The sequence below is a fragment of the Haematobia irritans genome, chromosome 3 (assembly GCF_050003625.1).
Source record: "Haematobia irritans isolate KBUSLIRL chromosome 3, ASM5000362v1, whole genome shotgun sequence".
NCBI classification, from domain to species: Eukaryota; Metazoa; Arthropoda; class Insecta; order Diptera; family Muscidae; genus Haematobia; species Haematobia irritans.
This window is the reverse complement of record NC_134399.1, coordinates 87,125,906-87,135,135: the sequence shown is the minus strand read 5'-3', so window position 1 is coordinate 87,135,135 and position 9,230 is coordinate 87,125,906. Positions and strand designations below refer to the sequence as shown.

At 32.0% G+C, this 9,230-nt stretch overlaps 1 long non-coding RNA gene across 1 annotated transcript; it reads right to left on the bottom strand.

Annotated features, from left to right (window-relative positions):
• Window positions 1-2,775: 2,775 nt before the first annotated feature.
• On the bottom strand, window positions 2,776-4,151 carry LOC142230129 (uncharacterized). The gene is made up of 3 exons (XR_012720582.1): window positions 4,043-4,151; window positions 3,742-3,972; window positions 2,776-3,668 (listed from the first exon to the last, which is right to left on the bottom strand). It is a non-coding gene; the product is annotated as an uncharacterized LOC142230129 (long non-coding RNA).
• Between the last annotated feature and the right edge of the window lie 5,079 nt (window positions 4,152-9,230).

Sequence of the window (9,230 nt, the reverse complement as noted above, 5' to 3'; positions counted from 1 at the left end):
TTCCTGGACAACAGATCTCTCTTGACCCTGATTTTGTGACGACGGTGAAGTTTCGCCAGCATCCTGTAAACCTACACGACTGGTATCGAAATCTAAAGCTCTCTGCGATTGAAGACGAGTCATCATAGGCGAAGGTTGGTTAGCTACAGTTATTATCACACCACAGGAAGGGCAATTTTTATTTTTCTTAATATATTTAGCAAGACACGACTTGTGAAAAGTATGTGAACAAGATGAAGCAATGCCATAAAGTGGATTAGTAATCAAATGATTACAAAGTGGACATTCAGATCCAGTAGGCAATGACAAATTTCCCGTATCTTGCGACATTTCAAAAGAAACAAAATAAAACCTTAAAAAAAATAAATCCGGAACAAAATATAATTACAAAATAACCTAAATTCCAAATTCCAAAAAAAAAAGAAAAAATACAATCCCACCAAAATTCTTATAAACACCTAATAATAATAATTAACATTAGCAGTGAGTGGTGAAATAAATACGGTAGATACTCGATAGAAAAAAAACTGAACAATAACATAAAATTTGAAATCCATCACTGGTGATGGGTTGAGAATTATTTTGCATCGAAAATTCCTTAAAAATAGAAGAAAATTAAAACAAAAGCCATAGACGGTACTAAATTGAAAAAAATAAATCCAATTAAGTAATTTCCTGTCTTGCTTAGAAAAGTATTAGAAGAGAATCATGTTTCCTAAAACTACGTAAACGGTTTGCTACTAGCTTAATGTATCCAATAACAAAAATCCTGAAAACTAGCTCTTTTAAAAAACATAAAACCAAAAACGATGAGGGTACTATAAATGTTATCATAAACGAAGACGGTTTGCCATTAGCCATATGAAATCCAATAACAACTATTCCGGAATTCGTCAATGAAAAGATCTATAACACAAAAATATAGAGTATAAGATATAATAGATCGGTTTGAGCACAAAGTCTAAAAAGTTACAAGCCAAAAATTACGACAATCTATCACACCTATACAAATGGTGAAAAAAATAGTTAAAAAGAAAAATAGAATGAAAGAAGAAAAAAAATCTAGGTGAAGCCACACGAAATATTTTGAATTATTCAAAGATGGAAAAAAATAATTTAAAAAATTTAAAACTGTGTTGGCCACACACGTTGGGCGCCATAAATAATAAATTATCTGTAGCATACAACGTTCTAGGAATTCCTAATAGTGGCAAGTCTGCTCTGAACCAATATGTAGTGGCACGCATCTGGTATCCGGCCTCTGCTCGTCGGCTATCGGTGGGGTTCATAAACTAACTACTAAGTTCAGTATACGCCAGAAGACCACAGAATAATCATTACTTAAAATATGCGTGCGATAAAATAAGATAGATAGGATGGAAAGAACCGGAAAAAATTAAGAAAACTCGATGCTAAGCAGATGTGTGGATGTTGACATCTGATATTCCCCCTCCCAACCTTGACCATGAGCCGTATGCAATGAATTTATACATGGTCCCAAACAACCTTCAACCCATCTCCCAGTTAGGAAATCAAAAAAATATATATTTAGTGCTCCATAATTATTTATTCAACCGAATAATTCATAGAAAACATTTCATCTTAAAATCAAGGCAACTTGCAAAGGAATTCAATTAATATTTCGAAATAAAATAATATTTCGAATAAAAGCATTTAATACGTAACGAAATTTGTAAACAAAAAAAAAAATACTGAATTATACCAATACAAAATTCCCTTAACACTAATCATTATATTCCTAATATTTCATTTTATCCCAAAAAAATGCAAATGCAAAGCAAAAAAAAAAAAAGAATAATAAACTATTGATATGCAGAGATCGGTTATTTCACGAATAATTACAGAAACAAAATAGCTGAAAAAGAATATATCCAGTTCGGATATCATGGTATATATAAATATGTATATGTATATGAGTGGTTAAATATATTTGTACCGCGAAAAGTCCAATAATATTCAAAGATAAACCGAAATAATATTTAATAACAAAAAAAAAAGGAAATTAAACCAAAACAGATTTAAATTAATTTTTAACTTTTACTTTTACTAATTTTTAGGTTTTCCGAAATTTAAAATAATAAAAAAACGGAAAAAATCAAGTTTAAGCAAAATATAAAATTATTTTTTTCCAACACGATAGGATTCGATAGCAAAACCCTCTCTCACACTAGGGCTTAGGATCAAGATATTGAATCTCAATTTCCAAGATACGCGTTCTTTTAAATTGTCGAATCATAAAAAAACGATAAAAGCCGAAAATTAAAGAAAATTAATTTTCACTCAACTGAGCCGGGATTCGATAGTGTGGCTTTATACGTCCATACAACAACAACATTACAAGATACACTTTACATATAATCAAAATCAAAACTTTGTCACCATTATCGAGATTTTATATCAATCACTGCTATTTTTACTTTCAAAATCATATAAAACAATTGTTAATAATATAAAAATGCGTTACTTTGCACAAAAGGAAAAAAAAATCACATCACCCAAACCGGGCTCGAACCTACGACCTCACGATTGCAAGCCGCGAGTCTTACCACTAGGCTAACTAATGACTTATGGGTGGTTGGCCAAATGCACAATTATAACGAGTGGCAAATACTGTTTTTAATTACACTAAAATATATATTCACCACACCATCATAAAAGTCAATAATAAATAATATTTGATTTTATAAAAATAGCAAAAAAAGTATTAATTTTATTAATTAAAAAAAAAACATAATAAAAAAATAAAACCAAGATGAAATTAAAAACAAGGAAATTGAAAATAAAAAAAAAAAAAATTAAATGACCGAAAGCGGGCTCGATCCCCCAACCTTATGGTTGGAAGTCGTGAGTGCTCTCACTGGGCTATCAACGGATTTTTTGTTCTTTGCCAAACTAACTATGTCAGCATTGGGGTGACTTTTGATCGTGGTTACATGTAAAAAGATATTCACCTACACACCAAACATCAATATTAGGAGAAAATTCCCCTTCTTGGTGACTTTGCAAAATAATGATTTTTGTTGCAAAACTAAAACCAGTGTTTTGATGGTTGGTAATGCCGGGAATATGTATAGGAAAAGGAAATAAATGACTTACTACTTATTGGTTCCAACGTTGAAGGATCCTTCATGGGATATCCGGTAAATCACTAAATTTTTGAATTTGGTTTATATTGGTGTTGTTGGTGTCGTAAATGTTGAAATTTAATTGTCTTTGTGGTTTTTGGTTGATTTAAATAATCAATTTACGACCGATTTTCACTCACATACATACGAAACCGAAACGATTTAAAAACACGATATCTGCATATTTACAAAACTTTAACTAAAAAAAATTAAAATAACTACTTTTAAACTAAAACCTTTCCGGATTCAATTCAAATTTAATGTCTTTGTTTTACTTTAAACCGGACAGCAAAAACTATAAAAACTGTAGCGAACACTTTTCTTTTCACACAATCACTCCACAATATTCGTGGTTCGATCTGGACCAGCCAATAAATCTATGGTATCCTCAGGAGAAAATAATAAAGATCATATAGGGGTCAATTCGGAAAATGTTGCGGGTTTTTCGCTGAGGGTTGCCCGTACCCATGCAGAGTGCTTCCAAGTCGGATATGCCCAAGGAAAATTCAAAAAATAAGATGCCTAAAACACAAACAAGGTTTCCAAAAATAAGCATCGATGCTTGGATGGGACGAAACCAATACATGTATATTACCTTTTAGCGAAATAAAACAGCTTATGGTTTACCTGCGCTCCTGGTATGGAAAAATGGTAAACCCGGTAAAATCAGGATAATTTTGTCCTGGCCCAAATCACAGGCGGGTGAAATGACTATTGGAGGCCAAAATACAGGAGAAATGCCACCGAATATCCTCTGGGAAAAATCCAAAAACCAAGGAATGTCCACAAATAGAAGAAATTTCGTCCAAATCCAATTTATCTCGTCCTAATTAATAACATACCAGTTTTCAATCCAAAGAACAAAGCACAGTCAATTCTTTTATTTTCATACTTACAAAATGAAAATACAAATTTTTAGTTCAGGATACAAAAAATTTAAATGTTCGCTGCGCTGTCCGATTTCAAATTGAACAATTGACGAGATAAACTGAGAATTTGGGCAAAAGAACTCCTATTTATAGCAAGAGAACGCAATGGAAAGCCAGCGTTAGTAGGCTGGATTTTTCCAAAAAAAATGTTGGAAAATTCCTGCTATTTCGAAAATGGCATGAACACCCACAAACCCAAAAACAAAGAAAAACATATTCAAGAAACGCGATCAATAAATCAAGCTAGCAATTCTAGCGTTATCAATAGAGGGAATCACTATGAAAATAGTCTAGTCGTCCTTCAAGCTTTCGATAGCCCAGTGGACAACACCTTCTGCTATGGTCACACACGCCCAGGTTCGGATCCTGGCAAAAACTCATTTTAGGATACTATTTTTTTTTTATTTTATTTTATTTTATTTTACTTTATTTCATTTTATTTTATTTTTATTTCATTTCTCCGAAAATATACTTAATTTATATCTATCTCATTCTGTAACACTACCTTCAACCTGCGTCTACCATATCGTAGACTAAGTTTTAAGTACTATTCAAATCCAAGCTTTACTTATGAAATCATAAAACCAATATTATAACCAAATTATTCGAATTACATGAAAGCGTAACAAAATGAATCCAAGTGCTACAAGCGACCCTACAAAAATTGGCCTCTGTGGTCATATGAGTGTAAATCGGGCGAAAGCTATATATGGGAGCTATATATAAATCTGAACCGATTTCAATCAAATTTGGCACGCATGGCTAGAATGCTAAATCTACTCCCTGTGCAAAATTTCAACCAAATTGGGCAAAACTCGGGCTTCTGGGGCCATATAAGTCCATATCGGGCGAAAAATATATATGGAAGCTATATCTAAATCTGAACCGATTTCAATCAAATTTGGCACACATGACTATACTACCAATTGTGCTCCTTGTGCAAAATTTCAAGCTATAAAAAACGATAAAACTCTGGCTTCTAGGTCCATATAAGTGCATATCGGGCGAAAGATATATATGGGAGCTATATCTAAATCTGAATCGATTTCAACCAAATTTGGCACACATAGCTACAATGCTAAATCTACTCCTTGTGCAAAATTTCAACTAAATCGGAGCAAAAATTGGCCTCTGTGGTCATATGAGTGTAAATCGGGCGAAAGCTATATATGGGAGCTATATATAAATCTGAACCGATTTCAATCAAATTTGGCATGCATAGCTAGAATGCTAAATCTACTCCCTGTGCAAAATGTCAACCAAATTGGGTCAAAACTCTAGCTTTTAGGACCATATTAGTCCATATCGGGCGAAAGATATATATGGGAGCTATATCTAAATCTGAACCGATTTCACTCAAATTTTGCACACTTGACTATACTACTAATTGTACTCCTAGTGCAAAATTTCAACAAAATTCGGGCAAAAAACTGGCTTCTGGGCCCATATAAGTCCATATCGGGCGAAAGATATATATGGGAGCTATATCTAAATCTGAACCGATTTCAATCAAATTTTGCACACTTGACTATACGATCAAGTGTTATGCCAATACAAAATTTCAAGCAAATCCGTATAAAACTCTGGCTGCTGGGTCCATATTAGTGCATATCGGGCGAAAGATATATATGGGAGCTATATCTTAATCTGAACCGATTTCAATAAAATTTGGCACACTTGACTATAGTACTAATTGTTCTTCTTGTGCAAAATTTTCAGCAAATTAGGGTAAAACTCTGGCTTCTGTGGCCATATAAGTCCATATCGGGCGAAATATATATATGGGAGCTATATCTAAATCTGAACCGATTTCTTCCAAAATCAATAGGGATCTATTCTGAGCCAAAACACATACTTGTGCCAAATTTGAAGTCGATTGGACTAAAACTGCGACCTAGACTTTGATTACAAAAATGTGTTCACGGACAGACGGACAGACGGACAGACGGACAGACGGACATCGCTATATCGACTCAGGAACCCACACTGAGCATTTTTGCCAAAGACACCATGTGTCTATCTCGTCTCCTTCTGGGTGTTGCAAACATATGCACTAACTTATAATACCCTGTTCCACAGTGTGGAGCAGGGTATAATAAAAATGCAAGGAAAGTCTAAAGTCGGTCGGGCCGATTATAATATACTCTGCACAACTTTGTATTTAGATCTACATTTTGATAAAATCTCAAATCAGACTTCTACAAAATCTCGGGCAATATTTGGGAAATATTTATAATTGTTTAGACAATTTCGCAGAAATGCATTTATGATTCATTCATTGAAAATTTTGAAAATTTGAGTCATTTCTACAAGTTTTCGACTTAGCAGTGAGTATCAGTGAGCATACAATTTTGGAAAAATTTTTGTCTAGTAAATAAAATTTTGCAAAATTTTATATAGAAATAAAATTTTGCAAAATTTTCTACAGAAACAACATTTTGACTAAATTTTCTATAGAAATAAAATTTTGGCACAATTTTCTATAGAAATCAAATTTTGACAAAATATATAGAAATAACATTTTGAATAAAATTTTTATAGAAATAAAATTTGGCAAAATTGTTTATAGAAATTAAAGTTTGAAAAAATTATCAAATACAATTTAAAAAAAAAAAATGTGTAACAAAAAAAATTTGCAAAATTTTGTATAGAAATAAAATTTTGCAAAATATTCTACAGAAACAAAATTTTGACTAAATTTTCTATAGAAATAAAATTTTGACTAAATTTTATATAGAAAAAATTTTTCTATAGTAATAAAATTTTGAATACATTTTTTATAGCAGTGAGTATCAGTGAACATTAGTAAGAAAAAAAATTTTGAGAAAATTTGCTATAGAAATAAAATTTGACAATTTTTTCTTATAGAAATAAAATTTTGAAAAAATTATCAATAAAAATACAATTTTAGAAAAAATTTTGTGTAGTAAATAAAATTCTGCAAAATATTCTACAGAAACAACATTTTGACTCAATTTTCTATAATAATAAAATTTTGACAAAATTTTCTATAGAAATAAAATTTTGACCAAATTTTCTAATAAAAAAATCTATTACTATACAATTTTGGCAAAATTTTCTGTAGAAATAAAATTTTGACCAAATTTTCTAATAAAAAAATCTATTACTATAAAATGTTGGCAAAATTTTCTATAGAAATAAAATTATCAATAGAAATAAAATTTTGAAAAAATGTTTGTGTAACAAACAAAATTTTGCAAAATTTCCTATAGAAATAAAATTTTGCAAAATATTCTATAGAAACATAATTTTTTACCCAATTTTCTATAGAAATAAAATTTTGACTAAATTTTCTATAAAAAAAAAAATATTTCTATAGTAATAAAATTTTGAATAAATTTTTTATAGAAATAAAATTTTGACAAAATTTGCTATAGAAATAACATTTTGACAAAATTTTCTATAAAAAACAATTTTGAAAAAATTTTCTGTCAATATTCCACATATGTATATGGCCTTAAAATAAAATAAAAAAAATAATTTCGATTGTTCGAAATATTTCAAATAAATTGATATGGGCATTAAAATGGATCGATCCAGCCCATCTGCTAGTCTAACATTCTAGGAGACATAAAAAGATAGCCGTAATTGGAAGTTGATTTTCATTTACAACAATGCTGTACATTGATCGATTGAATAACGCAATGGAAACTAATTTGCGTAAAAACTTGCTTAGTTACAAAAATGTGAAGTGTTTTAAAAAATTTGGTTTAGCCGGAATCGGAGTCGAGCAAAATTTTTACGACTCCTACTCCGACTCCAGCAAAATCTTCAGACTCCGACTCCAAGACTCCGACTCCGGCTCCACAGCCCTGGTTAGTAGACACGAAAACGCCTTGGGATCATGGGTATAGGAAACCAATAACCCTCTCTGAACTACTGGGTAACCTGAGATTTATGGCCCTTGGAATCAGTACAAACCCTGTGCCCTAATATGCCTGAGAGCTTTGACTGTTAAAATCAGTTGCCTCTCTTTGAACAACTAAGTTTAAGTCGACGCTACGTATGCGAGTGAGGCCTCTTGAAGGAAGCCTCTTGGAGGAGCAAACTTCATACGATTCAGCATGCAAAAATTCATCCATATCGGTCCATAATTATATATAGCCCCAGATAAAGCGATCCTCAGATTTTGCTTCTTGAGCTTCCTGGATAAGCAAATTTTATCCGATAATACTGTAATTTGGCACTAGTCGCGCAAAAATTTCACTTTTGGCTCTCTAATTATTTAAACATGATTGTTACGATCATATTCGAAGAGCAAAATAATATGATAGGAGCTATTTTTGCGGCGACCATGTAACAATTTCACCAGCACCCATGTTGGTTCAGTGAACATAGTTCTAAGAAAAAGAATTTTGTTTGAATTAAAAGACAACTGTCTCGATCTAAAAAGTTATGTTATTCACCAAAAATGTTATTCTCTCAGTTAAAAGAACATGGTTACAACCCGTAACCATACCCCGTATGGACTAACTTACAATTGAGAAGACGGTGTTAAGAAGTATTAAGATACCTTGCCATCAGCAAGTGTTACCGCAACCCAATTACTTCGATTGTGGATGACAATCTTTAGTACAAGTTTCTACGGAATCCATGGTGGAGGGTACATAAGATTCGGCCTGGCCGAACTTACGGCCATATATACTTGTTTTTTTCTGTGCGTGTATAAATAAAAAGATTTATATGGATATTTAATCTGCCTTTTTTGTCTACGAAGACGATGTTAATAAGTTCTAAGATACCTTGCAATCGGCAATTGGCACAACAACCCAAGTAATTCGATTGTGGATTACAGCATTTAGTATAAGTTCCTACGCAATCCATGGTGGAGGGTACATAATATTCGGCCTGCTCGAACTACATATGTTCACTGATCCAACATGGTTGTTGGCGAAAATGTTACATGGTCGCCGCAAAAATAGTTTTTATCATATTATTTTGCTCTTCGAATATGACAATCATGTATAAATAATTAGAGAGCCAAAAGTGAAATTTTTGTGCGACTAGTGCCAAAATTACAGTATCATCGGATGAAATTTGCTTGTCCAGGAGGCTCAAGAAGTAAAATCTGAGGATCGGTTTGTCTGGGGCTATATATAATTATGGACCGATATGGATGAATTTACTTGTTATT